Below are 26,821 nucleotides of genomic sequence, written 5' to 3' on the forward strand. Positions count from 1 at the left end.
CCCCACTTCCACTTCGTTATGAGGGCTTTTTCTGTGATGTTCTCAGAAGCTGTAATTTTCTGCAGTGCCGTGTTGGAGACCTTGTCTTTCAGTGAAACGCCAACTATCTTCCTCTCCATTTTCCTTTGGCATATTTCGATGTTCGTCTTTTGCCTCTTTGTGAGGGCCCAGGTTTGGCAACCGTATGCTAGCACCGGGAATAGACAGGAGTTAAGAGCCTCTAGTCTGAATCTACGGTTTATGGACCATGGATAATATTAATTTATTATTATAAAGCTATTATGATAGTAGGACAAATTTCTTGCTGATTATATTATGATTAAAAGATGGGAATTTCCATATGTGATAATAATCAACAATGCATACTGTAATCTGAAAGCGTCCACACTTGTGGAGTAACGGTTAGCGCGTATGGCCGCGAAACCAGGTGGCCCGAGTTCCATTTCTGGTCGGGGCAAGTTACCCGGTTGAAGTTTCTCCGGGGTTTTCCCTCAACCCGATATGAGCAAATGCTGTGTAACTTTCGGTGCTGGACCCCGGACTCATTTCACCGGCATTATCACCTTCATCTCATTCAGACGCTAAATAACCGAAGATGTTGATAAAGTAGTAAAGTAACCTACTAAAATAAAATAAATAATCTGAAAGGACAAGTGAAAATTGTAGATGATTAAAATGGCTACTATAAATCAACAGCGTGCACAATGTATTCTTTGGTATGCTAAATTTGAGAGTGTTAAAAGAACTCAAAGGGAATTTCGACGTGAGTGTGGTGTGCGTAATGCATCAAAATACGTTTCCATAATGTTGTGATATCGAACATTTGTAAAAACAGATTCTGTGTTTAAAAAAACATGCAGGTGGACGCAGGCGAAGTACGAGAAGCAGCTATCTCTTGGTTTGGCCCCAAACTCCCCAGATCTAACTCCTCCTGACTTCTGCGTGTGGGATTTTGTTAAAGACATTGTCTATTCACAGAAACCCAGAAACATTGATCTGAAAGTATAAATTACTCAAGCTTTTCAACAAATCACCCCTCTTATGTTACAACGGACATGAGTTGAATTGCATCACCGTTATGAATTGTGCAGGGTGCGCAATGGGGATCATGTTGAGCTCTGAGGAATCTCCCATCTTTCAGTGTTGTATGCACATATATTCAACAAATAAAGTTCAGCAGTAAATGTTTCACAGTGTTTTTATTTTATTCATACCCAAACGGATTATCCTGTACTTTGTCGGAGTACAGAAGGTTAGGTTAGATGGGAATGGCATGTCACAAAGAGGAGTTTACTTGTCATACGGGAAAGAAAGTAACAATCACCAATTAGGAACAAGATTTTTTTATTCATAAAAGAATAAAATCAGCAGTAAAAAAGGTCGAATTTATCAGTGACAGATTACCGTATTTAGTAGGCACACTTAAGGGTAGATGGTGCGATATCGTAGTTATAAATGTTCACGCCCCTACGTCCATTACAAATTCCAGTTGAACCTGTCGGGATTCGGACCAGGTTCACCAGCTTAGAAAGTCGACGTTCTAGCCCAGCAGTGTCCACTTGAGACCCGTGGGTGAATTTTTCCTTAAACCCTAGTTTCACCTCTCCCACCGCACCAGGCAACTTGTGAGCTGCACTCACGTTCGTATTTCTAAACGGAAAAGAAGTGACGAACGTAAATGAGTGACAATCTCGTCTTCAGCGTTAAGACATAACTTTTAACTTTTATGTTGAATGGGAAGAAGAATACTTTTGTATATTGCGATGGTGTTATGTATCTTATTTGCAATAAGCATTTATCATGTGTTTTCATTATACGAGGCGCATCCAGAAAGTAAGTTTCCCGATTTTTTCCCCTTGAAAGTAAACGTAATTAGCCGTATCAATTGCGCATGCGTAACAGATCTATGACGTATCAATCATATGCCAGCCGGACAGGTCCCGCCTGGTGCCAGTAGCGTGGCAGCAGTGGTCCGAAATGGAAGTTCTTATTCCTTCTCCCGCCGCCTGCGAGGTTCGGTTGGTGATAAAGTTCTTTAATGCGCCAATTGAAATTCATCGGCAGCTCTATCAGGTCTATGGGCCGAACATCATGAGTAAGCAGATGGTGCGTCGCTGGTGTAGGCAGTTTTCCGAAGGTCGTCAAAGTGTCCATGATGAAGAGCGCAGTGGGCGACCGTCCTTCATCAATGATGATCGTGTTGAGCTGGTGCGGCAGTGCATCATGGAGAACCGTCGCTTCACGATTACGGAGATGAGCAGCCATTTTCCGCAGATATCGCGATCCTTGTTGCATGAGATTGTCACTAAGCACCTGCTGTTCAAAAAAGTGTGTGCCAGGTGGGTGCCGAGAAACCTGACACCCGAACACAAAATGCAACGTTTAGGAGCAGCACTGACATTTCTGCAACGGTATCACGATGACAGCGACGAGCTCCTCGACAGGATCGTCACGGGCGATGAGACTTGGATTTCGCACTTCACCCCGGAAACCAAGCAGCCGTCAATGCATTGGCGGCATAGTGGATCTCCGGTCAGGACGAAATTCAAACAGACGCTGTCGGTACGGAAAGTGATGTGCACGGTGTTCTGGGACAGGAAGGGCATTCTGCTCATTGACTTCCTTCCAAGAGGTGAAACAGTGAACGCTGACCGTTACTGTGAAACACTGCGAAAATTGCGACGTGCCATTCAAAACAAGAGGCGTGGAATGCTTACTGCAGGTGTTGTGCTCCTCCGTAACAATGCTCGTCCACATGCGGCTCGGGACACAGCAGCTATTTTGACGGAATTTGGATGGGAGTTGTTTGATCATCCACCCTACAGTCCTGATCTTGCTCCCAGCGATTTTCACGTTTTATTGCACCTCAAGAAATTCCTGTCCTCCGGTGAGCGTTTTGGCAACGACGAAGAGCTGAAGACGTCTGTCACACGCTGGTTCCATTCACAGGCGGCAGAGTTCTACGACAGAGGGATACAAAAGTTGATCCCACGATACGACAAGTGTCTCAATTCTGATGGTGGCTATGTTGAAAAATAGCTGAAACATTGCTGTACCTGTTGCCAATAAATGTTTTCATGAAAGTGTGTGTTCTTTTTTTTTATAGGGAAACTTACGTTCTGGATGCGCCTCGTAACATTGCAAGAAATTTCAATAAATATTACTCGACCAAGGCGAGTGGAGCCGCGGGCATAATGTGAACTATCGCGATGCGGTATTACGAACGCAGGAGCAGTAGCGCCACGGCTCCGGACTGCACGACTCCACTGGCCTTGGTCGAGTAATACCACCATAATGATTATGGTAAACATATGCTCTCAGATATGTAAACAGCAAAGTTAAACTCTAAATTTAATCTGTCCTTTATGAGTTAATCATATTTTAACCTATTTTATAATAGTTTGTATTCTTAGTCAGGATTGTTTATTGTCAGGCAAAGCGAGGACACAGAAACTTGAAGTTTATTATGGTTCTAATATTGAGAATGTTGTAAAACTTTCGTGTAGAATCGTGGAAAAAATATGAAGCCATTTAGTGAAGGAGAATTTATCAAAGATGCTTCATAATAGCAGCTGAGGAAGTATAAATTAATTTAGTAGATACGTTTAAATGTGCAAGTCTTTCGCGAAACTCAGTCAAAGGAAGAAATAAAATCAATGACTATTTTTCTCTTGCCCTGGACGAAGAAACATTTTCGAAACTGAACTACATTAAGAATGAATATTGCAGCATGTTAAGTGACAATCCTTTAAGGGGTTAGGTACAGCTCACAGCAGTAAAATTTTAGAAATATTCAACATTTTTTTCCTTCATTACTGTATTTTTTTACATTAATGAAAATTAGTATCTGTAAAACACTATCCTTCCGCTATATGAAAAAAAATTTACGATTAAAAAAATATTTATTCTTTTTTTCAAAATTCAAAATGGTGACAGTTCACTGTGCAGTGATGAAGCGTTTCCCTCCTAACTCAAAAACTATCCAACATTCTGTGATGAAATTTTCTGTGTCTATTTATGCATGTCATATCTACAATATGATGCAAAATCACTTCTCCACCTTTGATAGCTTGTCTGATAAAAAATAAATTCATTAAAAAAATTATCAAATATCAGTATTTTCTTATAACACAAAATTAAAAAAAATATTTATTAACGAATGTAATTGTAAACATGAGTTTCAGCAATAAAATAAAAGAGAGAATATGAAAAAGTTAAAAAGTCTGAGTTGTGAGGGAAACGCTTCATCACTGCACTGTGAACTGCCACCATTTTGAATTTTGGAAAAGTATATAAATATTTTTTTAATCATGAATATATGTTTTTCGTATAGCAGATGGACAGTGTTTTACACATACCAATTTTCATTATTGTATAAGATACAGTAATGGAGGAAAAAAATGTTGAATATTTCCAAAAATTTTACTGCTGGTAAGCCGTAGACTACTTAACCCCTTAATTTATCTTTTGTGACTCCGCACTTCTGTTGAAACAAATATTAATGAACTGGTTAAACGTAAATTATGCCATTAAAGTCAACCCAAGAAAGTTAAGCTAGATTGAAAACAGAGGCAAAAGTGTATGATGTGGACTATTATTGTCTTTTCATAAATCAGGAGTGACATTGCATCCAGCGGATCCGTTATTGAACGCGTCATTTTCTTGCAGTTAGTAGGAGGAGATGAATCCAACCTTCCCTCTTCTGACAGTGTTTGTGCGCCCATGTTCTAGCCGCTCGGATAATAATAATAATAATAATAATAATAATAATAATAATAATAATAATAATAATAATGCTTTATTTTTTCTGGCAGAGTTAAGGCCGTGAGGCCTTCTCTTCCACGCAATCAGAGGATAAAAAGTACATGATAATATAATGTTAATACAAAATAAAGTTATAAGTATATCCAAGACAAAATCGAGACAGAAAAATATGCATAAGGCAGAGGATTATCGAACTTAAATACTTACTTAAACTAGATGACAAAGTAAATTACATGATTACTATATAAAATAGTTACACTGTGCGTTCTAAAATAAGATGTTTCACTTTGGACTTGAAAGCGTTTAAGGTCGGAAAGGTCCTAACATCTGTAGGTAGTGAATTTCAAGAACGGATAGTTTCTATTGTAAAAGACGAAGCATACGCGTAAGTTCTGTGATAATGGTGCGCCCCTGTTATTAAAGTGTTGATTAAGAAATATAACTTAAGTTCCTTTTCTACAGAAAGTTATACCGTACATTTCGTGGGCGGGTGTACGGTTGTTGTCGATATGCAGTTTTCTTGTGAGTTGTTCTGCAGCTTAAGAATTTCATTGTACAAGTTCCTGTTACAGTTTCACAACTGCGAAACATTTAAGTTCAAGAGTTCGACGTTTCTGCAAAGAGTACTACGTGTGAATTTACACGTAATTCCAGAAATGATAGCAAAAGGCTGCTTCTTGTAGATACGTGCGTACGAGTAATCTGTTATCAATGCAATAACCTAATTGAAGCCTCATCCACGTTAATTTGTTGATAAGGTAATAATACGTGTTCACAAAGGAGACCGGCGTCGTGGCCTGGGACCCGCCGATGGGCGGATTTGCCCGGTCACGATCACCGAGGTAGCAACACAGGAAGTCTGGTAGCCAGATTGCGTGGCTAAGTGGACAGAACCGGCCACGATCCAACAGGGGACGAGTTCCTCAACCTCTAATAAACACCGCGACACGCTGTGCTTCGATCTTACTTTGCTCAGCCACGCCGTTCCAACTACCCTGTATGAATTCCTTGCTGAATAATCTTCGAATTTGTAAAAACTGTCTACTTATTACTCTTTCCACATTTTATCTTCCCTGTTTTTCTGTCAATGCTGGTTCCGATCATAGGCGGCTGACTTCTACGACACAAGGATACAAAAATTGATCCCATGGAATGACAAATGTCTCAGTTCCAGTGGAGGATATGTTGACAAATAGCGCAACAATTGCTGTATCTGTTTCAATAAATCTTTCTATGCAATGTTGTTTTTTTTTTTTTTGTAAACAGCCCCCCTTGGAAAATCACTTTCTGGACAGTCTCGTAATTGCGGTCGAATGGCCAAAATTTGTATAAGCACTTCTTTTGACATTATTAACACAGTGGAAGGGAAAAAATTAACTTTTTTTTCTCTGCCCCCATCACAATGTTTTTTTTTTTTTTTTCGTTTTTTTTTACTTGGTTATTTAACGACGCTGTATCAACTACGAGGTTATTTAGCATCGATGGAATTGGTGATAGCGAGATGATATTTGGCTAGATGAGGCCAAGAATTCGCCGTAGATTACCTGACATTTGCCTTACGGTTGGGGAAAACCTCGAAAAAAACCACCAGGTAATCAACCCAAGCGGGACTCGAACCCGCGCACGAGCACAACTCCGGATCGGCAGGCAAGTGCCTTAACCGACCGAGCTACGCCGGTGGCCCTCAGAATGTTTGTAAGAAAGAGACTTGTGAAGTACACACCATTTACACCAGCCGCGGAAGCCTACGCGAACACTAGACTAGTGAAGTGCTTTGTATGGAGTGTCGCATTGTATGGGACAGAAACATTGACTTAGGACGAAGTAAAGATAAGCGAATAGAAGCATTTGAAATGTGGAGTAGTAGTAGGGTTTAAAAAGGGCGCGTCACCTACTATGGCTATTTGCGCCCTTATCTAAAATTCTTAATAAAACAAAGACATAAATAATATAATAATCAGAGTGCTAAAAGAACTAAAAAGCGCTGTCGCGGTAAAACGAGGTACACAAATGCAGTATACACAAGGTGATTTGTACAGAATCATAAAAGTGAGCAATTCTAAAACCCAAGGTGGTATTCAAAACGAACAAATAAAATAATAAAGCTAAGGCCACCAGAGATAAATTGTGTATCACATTTCAAAAGCGATATAATTTTATGAAATATTCGGATGTATAAAGTTCGAAATATCAACAATGTAAAATCAAATATAAAACGACAAATGTAACCTCCGGATGTAAAGGGTCCGAAGGATAAGTAAAACGGGTCAATAAAAAACTAAATCACCTTATCCAGTCCTGTATTCCATAAAAATCTCAGAACTGCATTTGTACAATTAAAATCATTTCCAAGAGCGTCACGTAGTGTCTGCCGAATTCCATATTGCCGGCGGACACGGTCATATTGAAATGTGGATATGGAGAAGAATGGAAAGTGTGAAGTGGATAGACAGATTAAGAAATGAAGTCGTGTTGAAAAGAGTGGATGAAGAAAGAATGGTGCTGAAGCTGCTCAGGAAGAGGAAAAGGAATTGGTTGGGTCACCGACTGAAAAGAGACTGCCTACTGAAGGATGCACTGGAAGGAATGTTAAACGGGAAAAGAGTTCGGGGCAGATGAAATCAGGTGATAGACAACATTAAGATATCTGGATTATATGAGAAGATAAAGAGGAAGACAGAAAATAGGAAAGATTGGAGAAAGCTGGGTTTGCAGTGAAAGACCTGCTCTTGGGAAGAACACTGAATGAATGAATGAATGAATGAATGAATGAATGAATGAATGAATGAATGAATGAATGAATGAATGAATGAATGTATGAATGAGATGGATTCTTAAATCACCGTTATCTCGTTTGAATTTATGTGGTTGCTCCTTTCATCCTAATTCTCATAAGGATTTCTAACCAATATTAGATATTTTCACAAGTAGGAGAACTCCTTGGTTATATGTTTGACACTGTACTGGAACGCCACTTGTGACAACACAAGTCAGTCGGAAGACAGGGTTCACATACCAAACCCACGTGAATAGAAGATTAATTTATAGTAGCCGGATTTGTAGCATTAAGTGGAATAATAAGTAAATAATACAAGTGGCAAGAAAAAATAAGTAAACAAATACAGTGCATAAATAACAGATAAGAACTTAATTAATAGAAAATGAAAACCGTAAACACATCTATAAAGTAGATAAATTATGACAATTTTTCTTGACGGCTACCAATAAAACGAATAGCTACTACTCTAGGAGCAGAGAGTTGAAGCGTGATCTCCCGTTAGTGCAGGCGGAACTGCTGTTAGTGCCTGTTTCTGTTTCCGCCCACCGAGCCGCCGCCGCTTGTTCACTTGACGCTTGTAATTACTGACCTTTCAAAACCTCGCAGCTCGTAAATCCAACACTTTTGTTTCTCTCTTTGAAATAATTGAATAACAGCTTCTTGAGGTGATGCCAGGACCCGGACTGCAGCTCCCCGAAACAAAACACACGTGCATTGCGCAGTAGTTGTAAAGCCGCAACCGTCAAATTGTTTTCTTCCACCATAACTCACCCACCGGAGCTTCTTACCGTTCACAACCATTGGCGTCGTGTTTCGCTGTCGTAATATTTGAGCAAATGCTGAGCACATTACGAAGGATGTGGCGCAAATTTATTTTGAGAGTGTAACACAGTCTTGCGTTGGTGACTACTAGTTTCGAGCTAGAGCTCTTTTATGCCCGCTGCGAGCGCGCGGAGCTCTTTTACCTGTAAACATTGCTAAAGGATGTACAGATCTTAGAACACAGCGCATCATGACGGAAGGGAAGCCTTTCAAGGAAGAGTGGAAGATACAATATTTATGCTTCGAACATGGTGATGAAGTCCAGTGTTTGTTGTGTAAAAAAAATATCATTTGCAAAAAAAGCAACATAAACCGGCATTATGAGACGCAACATGAATATATATATATATATATATATATATATATATATATATATATATATATATATATATATATAGGGGAGAGTCGGGTAGTATCGGACATTGGGTAATATCGGACAGTGAGTTTCTTTTATCTACCACACGATGATAGTACCTGATTGACATGGTTACGTTTCTGTGATGTCGCATTGAGAAACGTAACCATGTCATTCAGGTACTACCATATGGTGGTAGATGAAAGAAACGCACTGTCCGATATTACCCGATGTCCGATACTACCCGACTCTCCTCTATATAGAGGCATTATTCAGGAGAAGAGAGAAATAAATTGATTTAGGAATTGACATCGAAGGTAAATTAATTTACATTTGGGTCAGTAGATTGTATCTAGATTCCTTTTATTTTAAATGTACATATTGTTCATGTTTTATTTGTTGCTTGTTTCTGGATATTTACTTTTATTACACTACGTGTTTCTTTAATTTAGAAATAATATTTTATCTTTGATTGAAATTTAACTTATACTATTACTAAGCTCAAAAAGCTAATTCACTTTGATTCTAATAACTATTTTCAAGATTTTGAGCAAATATGAACTAAACATTTTGAAAACTTTGGTGCAAGGAGCTTTTTTAGTAACGTCAATATAAAATATACTTAAAAATATACTTTCAAAACTATTAGACCTAATTGCACCAAATTTTGTACAGACGATATTATTATAGATCTGTTTATATAATTTAAATTTCACAAATTTTGGCCGAAAATTGTGGAAGTTTTAAAAATCATACATATCCCCATAAATGATTGACCCCAAAAATTACGATGGCTCTCAATATCTTAATTTAATCAATTTGTTTTTTTTTTTTTTCGTGTTACGTGCATCTCACAAATCACTCTAAGAAAACTCATTACATAATCACGACTGGAGAGTAAGGACTACATTTTCACAATCACACAATCAATATACTCTATTTCAATCAATATTGTCATTATTATTTTTTTAACAAATACTCAAAAGTACTTAGAGATCACACACGTCGAGCAGATAGACCCTATTAGTTTCTCCTAACCATTGAAGTGAAGTATTGATATAATAAATAATTGCTTTTAACAAGAAAATGGTTTACATACAATTAACTTTTCCTATTTCTCTTTTTGTTCCTAAAAAACCCTTCCTTTTGTGATTTGTTTATATATGTACATGTATACTAAACAACTGAATAATTAGCCCTATTACATAGCCAGAAATTTAGTAACGCAAGTTATTGTAATAATTGCTGCCTTTATTCGCTGCATTTGCATGTACATCCTTGTGTCTACGTTACGACGCTATGTAGTGGATGCGCTATGCGCTCGTGATCAAGGTCGAGCTCTTCTACCATGATTGGGAACTAATATCGTCTCATCCCTGGCGTAACAGGACCTCATCGACAAAGTTATAGGAATGATAGGTCACACCGGGAGGGCCATTTTTTGTTAAGGGACATATGCCCGATGATACCTCCTTGAAGAACCATGCATAAAAAAGTAAGAATTTCAGTACATTTTTTGCACAAATGAAATTTAGTTCTCCATGCATTTTCTGACAATTTGCAATAGCTGTTGAAATTGTATGTCCTCTTTCTCATTAGTCATTACATTTTTGACACTTTCACAGCATTGAACGTCCAACTCTTTCGAGCATGGAAGGGTTGCGTTGGATTTGTTGAGTAAGTCTGACTGAAGGAACAACAAACTTATGTACTTATAGCAGTATGACAGGGATAATAAGATGGACAATGTGTATCACACAAAAACAGCAAACTAAAGCATTGTAAGAAAGATGATAAGGACTTCAGGCGCACACTTATGCCATATGCGTGATGTGGAATGCGCTTCTAAAAAGGACGCATAAGTTGTCATCGAATATATGTTCCTTAACAAAAAATGAATCTGTTTGTGTGATCTATCATCCTTAAAGTTTGTCCGTGAAGACCTGTTACACCCTGTATCCCTATTTAGACTCCAGATACATTACAGTCTATTATTGCCTTATTGCTTGCATTTCCAACTGCTGTCTCTGTGACATCACACATCTATACTCTAGAGTTCCTCGAGAGGGAAAGCATAGGTAAAATATCAAAGTAGGGGGAGTGGCAGTGGAAGGGATAGAGATGTTTAAATAGCAGAGACACATTACTCTCCCTCACGTGCTCTACCAGCTCTGCTCCGAGAGAGGAAACGCGCTCCGACGTCACAGGTTAGCCAATGACTGCCTTATTGAGTGAGCCGTAATGTTTTTCACGTCTCTCGTCACAGGCTTTTGCGGTCTCGTGACACATCCATCAGAATTATCTTCATTCTCAAATGAGATAAACAATTATGATTTATTTAACGAAGCTCGCAACCGCCGAGGTTTTATCAACGTCGCAATTGAGATATTTTAAAGAAACTGGGTGTGAAGAGGATAAAAATATGTTGATAAAGATGCGAAACACGAGATCGAAGGTGTACATAAGAAAGATTGAGAGCTAAATGAAGACAAGAAGATGTAGTTGAACAATAAAAAGACATACTTATAGTGTAAAATATTTCAACATAGGAATAAGCCTAAAGAGATAAGGTTGCGAATACGGTATTGAAGGTGAAGAAACGTTAGACAGTTAATGTGGTAAATAAGGATTGCAGAATTAAGGATGAAAATAGAGAACATGGAGTTCAAGACGAAAATAAGTAACACAGACCAGATAAAAATAAGTAAAACGGAGTTGAAGATGAAGACAATGAAGATGAAATTGAATGTGAAGATAGAGAAGAAGGAGGTAAAGATAGGGAAGATAAGGGAGACAGAGTTGAAAATGAAGATAGGGAAAATTCAGTTCAGAATGAAGATGAGGAAGACAAAGTAGAAGATGAAGATAAAGAGACAGAATTGAAGATGGAGATAAGGAAGACAGAGTTGAAGATGAACATAGAGAAAATTCAGTACAATATGAAGATAAGGAAGACAGAGTAGAAAATGAAGATAGGGAAAATTCAGTTCAGAATGAAGATGAGGAAGACAAAGTAGAAGATGAAGATAAAGAGACAGAGTTGAAGATGAAGATAAGGAAGACAGAGTGGATAAAGGTAGGGAAGATAGAGTTGAAAATGAAGATAAGGGAGACAGAGTTGAAAATGAAGATAGGGAAAATTCAGTTCAGAATGAAGATAAGGAAGACAAAGTAGAAGATGAAGATAAAGAGACAGACTTGAAGATGAAGATAAGAAAAACAGAGTTGAAGATGAAGATAACAAAAACAGAGTTGAAGACGAAGATAGGGAAAATGGAGATAAGAAAGACAGAATTGAAGATGGAGATAAGGAAGACAGAGTTGAAGATGAACATAGAGAAAATTCAGTACAATGTGAAGATAAGGAAGACAGAGTAGAAAATGAAGATAGGGAAAATTGAAGATAGGGAAAATGGAGATAAGAAAGACAGAATTGAAGATGGAGATAAGGAAGACAGAGTTGAAGATGAACATAGAGAAAATTCAGTACAATGTGAAGATAAGGAAGACAGAGTAGAAAATGAAGATAGGGAAAATTCAGTTCAGAATGAAGATGAGGAAGACAAAGTAGAAGATGAAGATAAAGAGACAGAGTTGAAGATGAAGATAAGGAAGACAGAGCGGATAAAAGTAGGGAAGATAGAGTTTAAAATGAAGATAAGGGAGACAGAGTTGAAAATGAAGATAGGGAAAATTCAGTTCAAAATGAAGATAAGGAAGACAAAGTAGAAGATGAAGATAAAGAGACAGAGTTGAAGATGAAGATAAGAAAAACAGAGTTGAAGACGAAGATAGGGAAAATGGAGATAAGAAAGACAGAATTGAAGATGGAGATAAGGAAGACAGAGTTGAAGATGAACATAGAGAAAATTCAGTACAATATGAAGATAAGGAAGACAGAGTAGAAAATGAAGATAGGGAAAATTCAGTTCAGAATGAAGATGAGGAAGACAAAGTAGAAGATGAAGATAAAGAGATAGAGTTGAAGATGAAGATAAGGAAGACAGAGTGGATAAAGGTAGGGAAGATAGAGTTGAAAATGAAGATAAAGACAGACTTGAAGATGAAGATAAGTGAAACAGGTGTTAGGGAGATAAGAAAAATGCAGTTGAATAAGTAGATTAAAATGTAAAATCACAATGAAATTATGGAATTGCATAAAAAGATAGAAATGGTAAAACAGAAACAGAAAAATTGAAAGAGAGAGGAGTAATGAAGGAATTAGATAAGGAAGACAAAAACAATAGGAAAGAATTAGGCGGGAATAATAATGGTAATGATGATAATGATAACAATAAATAATAATAATAATAATAATAATAATAATAACAATCTCAAGAGCTAAAAGAATGAGTAGATGAAATGACACCAGGGAAAGTGAGAATATCTTATAAAACCAGTCTGTAGCGTAGATTTTTGTCTCAAGTTCAGCTGAAGTCGACATTCTGCTAATCTGACTAAAGAGTTGAAAATATTATGAACTGGTTAAATGGCCTCTCTTGGCTGCGAAGGGATGAAGCATTTAAAGGTAATATGAGAAACATGATGAAGATAAGGCCTAGAAAAGACATGATTAGAGGAAAAGTGCAGATGAAGTTGGAAATAATTAATGGAGGCCAGGACGGTAGAGGCATCTAGAGCTTGTTATGCATTACTATCGGAAGAGTTGTAAATCATGTCAAATATTAATAATAATAATAATAATAATAATAATAATAATAATAATAATATTAATAATAATTTTATTAGCAATATTCCATTATACAATGGTTCTCCTTTAATTCAAACCAATATGCTGTCACCGAAAGACCCTGTCCATAGCATCAACATCATAAATAATTATTTTCTATGCATAATGCTAATAATAATAATAATAATAATAATAATAATAATAATAATAATAATAATAATAATAATAATATATAATTTATTTCGAAGAAATAGTCTGCCCAGGCATCCTGGGTTGCCAAAAACACAGAATAACACACATATAACAATAATAACGATTACAGTAAAATAGATGAGTCAAATTGAAATGTGAACTAGGAGCTTAAATTTAAGAAATAATACATTTGTACATATATTGTAACAATCACACACTAACGAATAGAAAAGGGGGGTGATTATGATATTCCGTATAAATGATTTTTCAGAATTGCCACAGACCCTTTAATGGTTGAAGTAATTATTTGTGGAATGATGTCATGGATTCCAAATGTTCTGATAGTGTTTACAGTTGATCGTGGGATGGTGCCCCTCGCTCCGATCATTAAACCATGTACTTCCCAGGTGCCTTCCATCTGATATTTTTCTCGAAAATACGGAATAGTAGGCTCATAAATTTGTTGTTTCTCTTTGTTGACCTCGGATGGTTTGGTCTGGCTCATCTCATATCTAATAGTTTGGTCCAGTAATAATAATAATGATAATAATAATAATAATAATAATAATAATAATAATAATAATAATAATAATAATAATAACAATAGTAATTATGGCATAATCACGACTTGTGATTAAACTAGTGTCATTTCCGATTAGAAATTTAGTGTACTAGGTTAGATTCCCGCCAAGGAAATGGAGATACATCTTCCTTCCATAAATAATGTAGGTGTATATCTTGTCCTGTGTTTGGTCCTTGTTGTCTGTAGCTTCGTTCATCAATCTGAGCACATGATCAGGAAATTCCGCTACTTGTGAATTTCTAATATTAAACCTTTCAAAAATTCTCATAAGACTTAAGACGGAACGGCCTATAGATGGATGTGATGTGGGTGATTTGTTTTATTTATTTATTTATTCATTCATTCATTCATTCATTCATTCATTCATTCATTTATTCATTCATTCATTCATTCATTCATTCATTCATTCATTCATTCATTCATTCATTCATTCATTCATTCATTTATTTATTTATTTACAACACACATAGCTAGTATTTTTAATAACAATTACGTACAATAGTCTATCCTACACGAAAGAAATAGTATTGCTCCATATGAAACGCAAATAGTAAATTTTGTCTTTTAATGTCTTTAATAGAAACAGAAAAGCTTGCATAACTTGTAATTTATTTATACTTACTAAATATTCTCTCCTCGGGCATATAAGCAGCAATATTTAAGTTAACATTGTTCCTGAAAGATAAATACATTATATTATCTTTAAGGACCTTGAATAAAAACAGGGCAACAAGCTTTCAACGTCTGGAATACAAACTGCTACACTTAAAAATAACGCAATTTATCTCGTAACTATTCTTTGAATCATTGGGCAGGAATTTATACGAACATTATAATGTGAATTTGATTTGGTTACTTTCTAAATTAGTCCAGTCAGTTGTAACAGAATTCCAGACTTAAGATTCAATCTCACTAATGCGAAGTAAAACATTGAAAGTGAATCAGACGTAAAGAAAGAGTTATTGATTGTATTTGATCAAACATTATAATTGCGTGGATACAAAATAAATATAAATGCTTATGAAGATGAGATTGTCAAGGAATGCACCAAGAACTTTAAGATCGTCTTTTTATTAACTTTATTCTTACTTATATCATAGGCAACTTTAATAGAAGTAGTTTCCTTCATAAAGCTTATAGCGTTATTTTGAAAACATTAATTTTCCCGCAATCGGACGAACGTCTAGAGCAGGGTTTTAATCCCATTAGATCCAAGTGGTCAACAAAAACGAAGCTTCATTTGCTGCGTAATTCTGTTTCCCTTACCGGAATTCCACTATAGTTCCATTAATCTTCATTCGATTATTTGTTTTCGTCTCTGATGATGCACTAAGGACAACGCTAAAGTGGCAGCTATAGGAACTACAGCTTTGGAGCATCACTCATACATGGAGACGCTTGGGTGAATGACGCAGAATCAAGAACCCGGCATTGGAAAAAAAAATTGGATGTCATTATCTTACGATAAATTCTATCATGTGATGGTGGTGATTGCGGTGGTGATTGTAGTAGTAGTAGTAGTAGTAGGCCTAGTAGTAGTAGTAGTAGTAGTAGTAGTAGTAGTAGTAGTAGTAGTAGTACAGTAGTGGTAATACTGTAGTAGCAATAGTAGTAGTAGTAATACAGTAGTGGTAGTGATAGTACTGTAGTAGTAGTAATAGTAGTAGTAGTAGTAGTAGTAGTAGTAGTAGTAGTACAATTCAATACTTTAGAGATTATTATCATATATAAGGACAGGTTGAAGTATTTGGACTATTGTTCGGAGCAAGGGGAACAATTCCAAAATTCTCAGTTGAATGTTTCAAGTCTTTTGGAATTCCTTTAAAAATTTTGGAAATTGTTGCTATAGACGTAATGAAATATTCTGTTCAGATTTCACGTAATCACCTGTACACCTAAATTTCTTTATATTCTATCTGATTACTAATAATTATTGAATAAAAGTACTTTCCCAAGGGTAGCTTCCATTTGAAAATAATAATCGTAAATAGTGATAACGCATATGTTTATTTTTATTTTATTTGTTTAGTATGCTGTGTCTTTTGGAAACCCTTACTGATGGGCAGCTACCCTTGTGGTTTTTATTAGTAGGCTTACTAACAGCAGCAGAAACAGCAGCAGCAGCAGCAGCAGTAGTAGTAGTAGTAGTAGTAGTAGTGTAGTAGTAGTAGTAGTAGTAGTAGTAGTAGTAGTAGTAGTAGTAGCATTAGCAGAAATAGTAGAATAGCAGTAGAAACAATAATAGTCTAGCAGTAGTAGTAGTAGTAGTAGTAGTAGTAGTAGTAGTAGTAGCAGCAGCATTAGCAGAAATAGTAGAATAGCAGTAGAAACAATAATAGTCTAGCAGTAGTAGTAGTAGTAGTAGCATTAGCAGAAATAGTAGAATAGCAGTAGAAACAATAATAGTCTAGCAGCAGTAGTAGTAGCATTAGCAGAAATAGTAGAATAGCAGTAGAAACAATAATAGTCTAGCAGTAGTAGTAGTAGCAGCAGCATTAGCAGAAATAGTAGAATAGCAGTAGAAACAATAATAGTCTAGCAGTAGTAGTAGTAGTAGCATTAGCAGAAATAGTAGAATAGCAGTAGAAACAATAATAGTCTAGCAGCAGTAGTAGTAGCATTAGCAGAAATAGTAGAATAGCAGTAGAAACAATAATAGTCTAGCAGCAGTAGTAGTAGCATTAGCAGAAATAGTAGAATAGCAGTAGAAACAATAATAGTCTAGCAGTAGTAGTAGTAGCATTAGCAGAAATAGTAGAATAGCAGTAGAAACAATAATAGTCTAGCAGCAGTAGTAGTAGCATTAGCAGAAATAGTAGAATAGCAGTAGAAACAATAATAGTCTAGCAGCAGTAGTAGTAGCATTAGCAGAAATAGTAGAATAGCAGTAGAAACAATAATAGTCTAGCAGTAGTAGTAGTAGTAGTAGTAGCATTAGCAGAAATAGTAGAATAGCAGTAGAAACAATAATAGTCTAGCAGCAGTAGTAGTAGCATTAGCAGAAATAGTAGAATAGCAGTAGAAACAATAATAGTCTAGCAGCAGTAGTAGTAGCATTAGCAGAAATAGTAGAATAGCAGTAGAAACAATAATAGTCTAGCAGCAGTAGTAGTAGCATTAGCAGAAATAGTAGAATAGCAGTAGAAACAATAATAGTCTAGCAGCAGTAGTAGTAGCATTAGCAGAAATAGTAGAATAGCAGTAGAAACAATAATAGTCTAGCAGCAGTAGTAGTAGCATTAGCAGAAATAGTAGAATAGCAGTAGAAACAATAATAGTCTAGCAGCAGTAGTAGTAGCATTAGCAGAAATAGTAGAATAGCAGTAGAAACAATAATAGTCTAGCAGCAGCAGTAGTAGTAGTAGTAGTAGTAGTAGTAGTAGTAGTAGTAGTAGTAGTAGTAGTAGTAGCATTAGCAGAAATAGTAGAATAGCAGTAGAAACAATAATAGTATGAAACTATAAGTCTTGCAAGCACGGAATACCGACGGAAGGAATGCGAATGAAACACTGCGATAAGGAAGAGCGGGCGACAGAAAAGGTCACGAGGTAACTTGAATGATATTCAAGAGTACAGTCGGAAGAGAAATGACATCGATAGAACCAGTCGTGCGTTGTGATAGTTACATTACGACTTTAGTTTGTTCCATTGCATGTGAATACGTGTCTTGTATTGCACGGTATTATTATTTCATTCGTAAACATATGTTGCGCGTTTAATTAGCTTCGAATTTTTGTCTTGCTACGTTCTTTATTTCCACAGCGATGTCCTCATTTGTTCATCTTCTTGGAAGAGACAGTACTTCCATCGGCCCGCACCTCTCCACCCTCGGCGTGCCTTCATACACACGTCAAAACAGACAGCAACGCCACCATTGCTTTTCGGTAATCGTTCCTTGCGCGAGCTACAGTAGTTTTTGTCACTTTGTGAATGGATTAAGTATTTAACGGTTAAAAAAAAAGTGGAAAATGAAGATTATAGACTATTGAAATGGAAAATTTCACGATAAAGAAAATAGAGACGAAGATGAAAATGGAAATAAAGAAGACGAATAAGATAAAGCTGGAGATGATGGTGGATGTGAAGCTGAAGAACTTGAATATGGGGAAGATGGAAATGACGGAGAAGAGTTTGAGTTCAGCTGACGTCAACACTTTGCTAATCTCTCTGCAGCGGAGATGAAGATCCCGCGAACTGGTTAATGTCTCTCTTGGCTACGAGTGGGGTGGGCACCGCTTAGAGTTATAGGGGTGTATAAGTTGAGACGCCCGGGGGCCGGGTGTGGCCATGCAGTGTGATCACGACTCTGTGAACTATGTGACAGCTCCCGACGCGAGTGAGGGGCCCGGGGCCAGCGAGCCATGCCCGGCCCGGCCCGGCCCGGTCGCAGCGCCGCGGCACTGCGCACGTTCCGATGCTGCAGATGATCTGCTCCTGATTTATGGCGGCGTTCCGCGAACAAACAGAAACAGAGATGGCCTCTCACTGCAGGTTGAAGCCTCTGGCTGCAGCGTCTGTACTCCAATTGATTTCACGAATCAGTAAGTCTGCGAGAATTACGCGTTCCTCCTTAATAAGATAGTAGTAATAATAATAATAATAATAATAATAATAATAATAATAATAATAATTAGTATGACTTAATATTTGATGAACATTTGAATTGGAAATTGCACTGTTCACACCCAATTCAGAAAATGAATGTTGTCCGTTACCAAATTAGAAATTTGAGATCTTGTTTGTGTCATACAACCATCTCAAATCTACCGAAATATAGAGGAAATTGACCTTGCAATATTAAATACAATGAAACTTTCTCTGTCCGTAGACAACTGTGATATAATGCTTTGAGCAAAGTTTGAGGCATCAGAACTTAATACTTACTTACTTAATTACTTACTTACTGGCTTATAAGGATCCCGGAGGTTCATTGCCGCCCTCACATAAGCCCGCCATTGGTCCCTATCCTGAGCAAGATTAATCCAGTCTCTACCATCATATCCCACCTCCCTCAAATCAATTTTAATATTATCCTCCCATCTACGTCTCGGCCTCCCCAAAGGTTTTTTCCCCTCTGGCCTCCCAACTAACACTCTATATGCATTTCTGGATTCGACCATAAGTGCTACATGCCCTGCCCATATCAAACGTCTGGATTTAATGTTCCTAATTACAGTATGTCAGGTGAAGGATACAATGCGTGCAGTTCTGCGTTGTGTAACTTTCTCCATTCTCCTGTAACTTCATCTCTCTTAGCCCCAAATATTTTCCTAAGCACCTTATTCTCAAACACCCTTAACCTATGTTCCTCAAAGTGAGAGTCCAAGTTTCAAAACCATAAAGAACAACCGGTAATATAACTATTTTATAAATTCTAACTTTCAGATTTTTCGAGAGCAAACTGGATGATAAAAGTTTCTCAACCGAATAATAACAGGCATTTCCCATATTTTTTCTGTATTTAATTTCCTCCCGAGTATCATTTATATTTGTTACTGTTGCTCCCAGATATTTGAACTTCTCCACCTCTTCAAAGGATAAATTTCCAATTTTTATATTTCCATTTCGTACAATGTTCTCGTCACGAGACATAATCATAAACTTTGTATTTTCGGGATTTACTTACAAACCTACCTCTTTACTTGCTTCAAGTAAAATTCCCGTGTTTTCCCTAATCGTTTGTGGATTTTCTCCTAACATATTCACGTCATCCGCATAGACAAGCAACTGATGTAACCCGTTCAATTCCAAGCCCTCTCTGTTATCCTGGACTATCCTAATGGCATACTCTAGAGCAAAGTTAAAAAGTAAAGGTGATAGTGCATCTCCTTGCTTTAGCCCACAGTGAATTGGAAACGTATCTGACAGAAACTGACCTATACGAACTCTGCTGTACGTTTCACTAAGACACATTTTAATTAATCGAACTAGTTTCTTGGGAATACCAAATTCAATAAGAATATCATATAAAACTTCTCTCTTAACCGAGTCATATGCCTTTTTGAAATCTATGAATAACTGATGCATTGTACCCTTATATTCCCATTTTTTTTCTCCATTATCTGTCGAATACAAAATATCTGGTCAATAGTTGATCTATTACGCCTAAAACCACACTGATGATCCCCAATAATTTCATATACATATGAGTCATTCCACGTCAAATCGCACAAAATTATACAAAATTTGACCTTCATGTTTCTGATTGTGTTTAATTTTTTTTACCAGCTCTATGGGTCTAATAAACCAACAAGTGTGTTTTTATTTCCTCCTAAGTCCACGTGTTTTTAAAATATTGCATGTTAAATTTCGTTAAAAATGTCGCGCAATGCAACATTTAAAGCGTCATATTTCTGAGGATATTGATATTAAAAAGTTTTTGAAAAATGCATTTAAAAGCTTAAAGTACTGTCTTTTGTCAAATATTTGCTAACTAATTTTAATATAATTATTACAAATAATTTTTATGATTCAATTATTAAAAGTTAGATATCAATGTGAAATAGCCGTATTAAAAATCTAAAAAAATGCCTACTAGGTGTACTGAAATATTCTTAATAATTCCAGAAAAAATCACAATGGGATCTCCAATAGTTTATTGGATATTTAATTAGCTACTTACGAAACAATGTGTAGCGGTCGGTGCAGCAGCAGTGGACGGGAAGCGTTGAAGCGCGCTGGGAGCTTTATCGGCGCTGGATGATCGAGTGAACGTTGCAACATTACACCCAGTACAGATCAAGTCACTCGAGGAAACACTGCTAATTTACTTGTTATATCTTCAAATATTTGTACATTATGCTTTTTAAACGTTTGTTTTCATTCACACTACACTTTAAATTTTCATTCACCTACTTTCTTTCTAGAAAGAAAATTGTTTGACTAAATCTTCAGTTTCTGACAACGGAGTGAAAGAATGTAATTTTAAAGTACCAGTTATTGGTTTTAGATAGTGGTATCTGGTATGCAAATTTTCAATGTGGTTTTTGTGCTTATTCAATGAACAAAATATAAATGACACGTTAGAAATGTTTTTTGTGACCAATCAAACAGTTTTTTTTTTTTTTGTGTTGTTATAGGATCTTGTATAGGCTGGCTCTCGTGGAAGTCTTTTAACAGTTTCTCCAATGCCATCACATGAACCTTTACCATGCTACATTGCAAAGAAGTGTCATTCGGCGCTAATTCCATAATCGTCTTCATGTAAGCAATTATTTTTTAAATTATTTTTGTTTTTGTATTGTGAACTTGATCAATCGGAAAAGCAGATGATTTTTTTCATATCGTTGAATTCTTGCTTTAAGAAATTGATTGCTTCGGATTGAAAAAACTGAAAGAAATCGGTGTCATGTTTCATGTTTTCTGAAATGACAACAATACTTTTGTGACGAATTCCTGTATCTAGTTTGAAATATACTGCGAAAGGATGTATTGTGGCTTGGCATTTGTTCCAATGCACATCTTGTACTCAATCTTGTATTACAAATGAATAATTCTCAGAAAAGTCTGCAATAACTATGTAATTTTCAGGTTGTATATATATATATATATATATATATATATATATATATATATATATATATATTTTTTTTTGCATTCCGTCAAAAATAAAATATGGCCGACTTTTGAAGGGATGACGATGCAACTTCTACATGAAAAACTTTACTTGCTAGAGAGCCTTTTACTTTTTGAAACTTTTCACGGGGGTATCATTTTTGTTGTAATTTTCTTTTCTTGATGAGGGATTCTATTGACATAAAACTCTTGTTTAATTCCTCAATATTACTGATTTCTAGCCGTGTATCCATAGAACTGCTAGAAGAAGAACAGGGATAATCACTTTCTCTGTCCGCACTTTCATTTGATTCATGTTTATTAATATCACAAGAACTACCGGCTTTACATATAATTTCACCTGACCTATCCCGAAGTTGATGGACTTTTCACGGAAAGAATCACATATTCGCACATTCAAAGACTCCTTTAAATTGAGCTTTATCAATAAATCGCGACTTATGCGTCTTAGGGTACTTTTCTTTTTAAAAGCGCGATTAGGAAGGTCACATGGATTTAAACATTTGTTATATGTATATTACGCGATATTTGCTGTCACTAATGTTGTATAGAAGTCACGTCACTCCATGAAATTCAAACCATGACTGTTTATTTTTCATTTCTATATTTTGTCTTCTGACATCTGTTTACTGTCATAAAGTTTACTGCCTTACCCAGCCTTGCTATCGTTAAATACTTGGCTATATGACAGTATAAACATACAGTATTGTGAAGGGCTGCCCCTCTTAGCTGAGCTGACAATAATAAAATAACTTTAGATAAGATATTTACTGTGGGGGGGATTTCGTAAAACTCTTCGTGGGCAGCCTTCTAGCCCACGGCCACAAGCAGTTCATTAGCTGGGGATCGCGAGAGCGGGCATGCCTCCGGAAAATATATTGTTACAAATGTATGTGTGCAGATCCCATATTTCTAAATGCAGTAGTTTACAGATAATACATAAGCGAACAAGTCTATATTTTTTCAGATTTTTAACTTGGCTATATAATATAGTAATTTTGCTTTGACTAATAAAAGATTAAAAAATTAGGCCAAATTTTAAATTTATTTGTGATAGGCCTAAAATAATAAAAAGTGTTGTATTTAGTCTTTCAAATGCGCCAAACAGCAAATCTCAATTATTTGTAGACACAGAGTTCCAAGTGAGTTTTTGTAACAGTGCGCGCATAATTTGCGTAATTTCAAATAGTCATAACTACACAAATAATTAATAATTGTGAAAATAAAACAATACGGGTCTCCTTATTTGTTGCCTGGAATTCATGAAAAAAGATTCGACCATTTACGAGAAGGTCGTGTTTTATTGCTGTGCGATTTGACGTGGAATGACTCATATGGAGTTAATCTTCTCAAAAGAATATTGGACAAAATTTTGTACGATGTCAATAAAAGTGATATTCCTCGAAAGTTACTGCTGTTAGTCTTGTCCCCCTTCTTAAAGATAGGTACGATTATGGACTCCTTCCATTGTTCTGGTACAATTTCCTTCATAGAACCATACAGTCCTTTTATTATCCTGAAGTAGAATGGAGATTATCATATGACATATGCTTCTGGGGGTCAAGTTCGAAGAAGAGTGATATTTTTATTGCTCAGAAGCATGTTGTGAGATGCATGGCAGGTGTCGATAATCGTACATCATGTAGGGAATATTTTAGAAGTTTATGCTTTATATATTTTTAAGCTTATGGAATTAATACATTCTAATAAGAACCATTTTTATCGGAATAGTGACTTTCATTATTACAACACTCGCTTTAAGGAAAATTTTAATATTCCAGCACATCGATTGACAAGTTTCAACAAAACGTATATTGTCTATGGCTTAAAATATATAATGGTTTGCCTCATGAAATTAAAAATACGAATGATTTGAGATATTTTAAAAGATACATAAAAAATGTTAACAAACCTCTGCTCCTACAATTTAGATGAAATTCGTGTGGTTTTACATTGATCCAAATTTATTGCATTTTTTATCTATACTAATTATTGTTTTCTGTTTTAATTATTTTCTCTCTCTTTCAATTTGACAAGTCCTATGGTTTTAACTCTTTTATGGACAAATAATAATAATAATAATAATAATAATAATAATAATAATTATTATTATTATTATTATTATTATTATTATTATTATTATTATTATTCCGTTGGTGTATCGTTTGATCTAAAGAGAGCATGTTGAAAATTTAGAATTATGTCTAATTTCTAATTATTTTAAGATTTCTTAATTTCATTTATGATCTGATGAAGTGTAACCAGCTATTTTCCTAATAAATAAATAAATAAATAAATAAATAAATAAATAAATAAATAAATAAATAAATAAATAAATAAATAAATAAATAAATAAATAAATAAAATCTCTGCTGTATTTGACCTTGTTAAACCTTTTACGCGAAATGTCTACATTTTGAAATTTGATGTACTGTAATAGCTATGCTTAATATTTGTTAATATTTAATTATTTTCTTGCAAATCTTTCCATATGATAATTGACATAACTAAGTGACTGAACCTATATACTTTTTCTAGTATTTCATTCTTCTTGTAATATAAAATTGTCAATAGTAAGAAAAAATGATGAAAGAGATCTGAAGTAGGTCCATCCACAAGTTTAATTCGCCTTCTTTTCCTGGAGAGTGACGATTGATTTAGAAGATCGTTAAGCCACAAGACAACTTTACCAACGTCTGGTTTCCAACGCATCCCGACATAAATCGACCTAAATAAATTGTTGTTACATTTACAGATCTTAAGTGTTTGTCGGTATTTCCGGCGCCAGCAGAGTTTTCTTCGGATAGAGACATATTTCAAGGAGTATATCGTCGAAGCTCACGTTGAGAATTGAATTTTGATCTCGTTTATTGCAACATTTATAGAGCGAAGTGTTGCCTGTTAACAGCAAAGCTCTCGCATCTCAACCCACACAGATTGGGCGGTCTCGCGTCCGATCGGTTTAACGGCCGAGCAATAAAATACTATTTACTATTAACGATGCCATTTGGAAACCTGTCGTAATCGCTCGGACTGTAATCGGAGACGCAGTGCTGAATCCTATCGAGCAATTATGTGCTTTATTTATTTTCTTTCACTCAGAGTCAAAATAATGAAACAAATAAATAACATCATAGATTATTATATCAGAAATGGACTTTCGTTTATCTCCTGTGACTCAAATGGTCGCAAGTCCAGCTAAAAACCTAATAATCGTGTTTAAATACCTACATGAAGATAGTTATTCTATTCCTTTAATACTGGATGTACGACTAAATCCAAAAATCTGTGAATTTATAATGGAGAAAGTAGGAAGAACGTCCTTACAAGGGCTCTTGAGATTCGTCTTAACATTATGTGAGCTCCTAGCCTAAAGTACAGTACACTTTTCAAACTTCGTTTATACTGTCCCATGTAAGGAACTTACTCTAAGCAAATTTTACAGGGGAAAAAGACAAAATAATAGCAAACTAGAAAGAACGTTCCCGAGCCAATGAAGGAAGGAAGCATTGCCAATGCCAAAGCTCTATAATTGACAGTCGAATGTAAGTGAAGATATTTTTAAGTCCGAAGTGTATAGTGGTGGGTAATCTGAACATTCACAATGAAGAATTTTTATATAAGAAATAATTTGTTTTTTTCTGGAATGATGAATGAAATTGATTCTGGGAGAAGTACCTATAGAGGAAATTAAACGCAGAATAAATATTCGGTTGAGAAGCTTCTATTATCTAGTCTGTTCACAAATAAACTGAAAGTTAGAATTTATAAAACAGTTACATTACCAGTTTTTGTGTATGGTTGTGAAACTTGAACTCTTACTTTGAGAGAGGAACAGAGATTAAGGTTGTTCGAGAATAAGGTGCTTAGGAAAATATTTGGGGCCAAGAGGGATGAGGTTACAGGAGAATGCAGAAAGTTACGCAACGCAGAACTGCACGCATTTTATTCTTCACCGAACATAATTAGGAACATTAAATCCAGACGTTTGAAATTGTAGGGCATGTAGCACGTATGGCTGAATTGAGAAATACATATGGAGTGTTAGTTGGGAGATCGGAGGAAAAGAGATCTTTGGGAAGGCCGAGAGGTAGATGAGAGGATAATATTGAATTGTATTTGAAGGAGGTAGAATATGATGGTAGGAAATGGATTAATCTTGCTCAGGATAGGGATGATGGCGGGCTTATATGAGGGCGGCAATGTACCTCCGTGTTTTCTAAAAGCCATTTGTTAGTAAGTGGATATCAAAGATTACCATGAGCACGACTGAAAGATTCATCCAAATTATTATAAAATGAGTTTGACTTTAACCTCAAATTGAAAGTCATTCTGTAATTGTCCAGAGGATAATCCTCAACCTTGTTGGATAATTTATTATAAAGTATCTTAGCTACTAAGAACTTATAGGAGAACCGTGCAGTCTTACTTAACGGACAATTTGGGATATTAAGGTAATGTTTATATCCCATAATTTAATTCACATTTTCTCTGAAATCTACATCGTGTATATAGTCTTGATAGAGTACAATTTAAGTTTATATGAATTACAGTTATTTTACCGAGGTTTTTAAATAAAGGTTTGCAATGACGATGAAGGTTCACACTGCAATTATATGAATAACTTATTTTCTGTTAGATCAAGATTCATATAGTGTTAGGGGCATGACCCCATAACTTAAAATTACTCCTAATATGACTTTGAAAAAAAGCATAGTAGCAAAGAACTTTATAAGGAAATAGTTATGCAACAAAAGAAGCTGTAAATTATTTAAGATAAATAATGTTTTTGATAAGAACATATTACAAATATCTACATAGCGTTCAAACGTTAATTCATTATCAAGTGTCATCCCTAAGTCATTTTCCGTAGCGTTGCCAATTATGCACTTACACAAAAAAAATATCAAAATATATCAATAACTAGTTGGGCGTAGGCAAAAGTTACTTAAATGTTTCACATGTAATTGGTAGGAAACGAATTTATAGTTGCTAAAAAAAAGGAGAGATTTACGGCTTTATAAAATTTATTTTATGACTCCAAGAGTTTATATGAAATTA

Source organism: Periplaneta americana, chromosome 9 (assembly GCF_040183065.1).
Source record: "Periplaneta americana isolate PAMFEO1 chromosome 9, P.americana_PAMFEO1_priV1, whole genome shotgun sequence".
Taxonomy (NCBI): Eukaryota; Metazoa; Arthropoda; class Insecta; order Blattodea; family Blattidae; genus Periplaneta; species Periplaneta americana.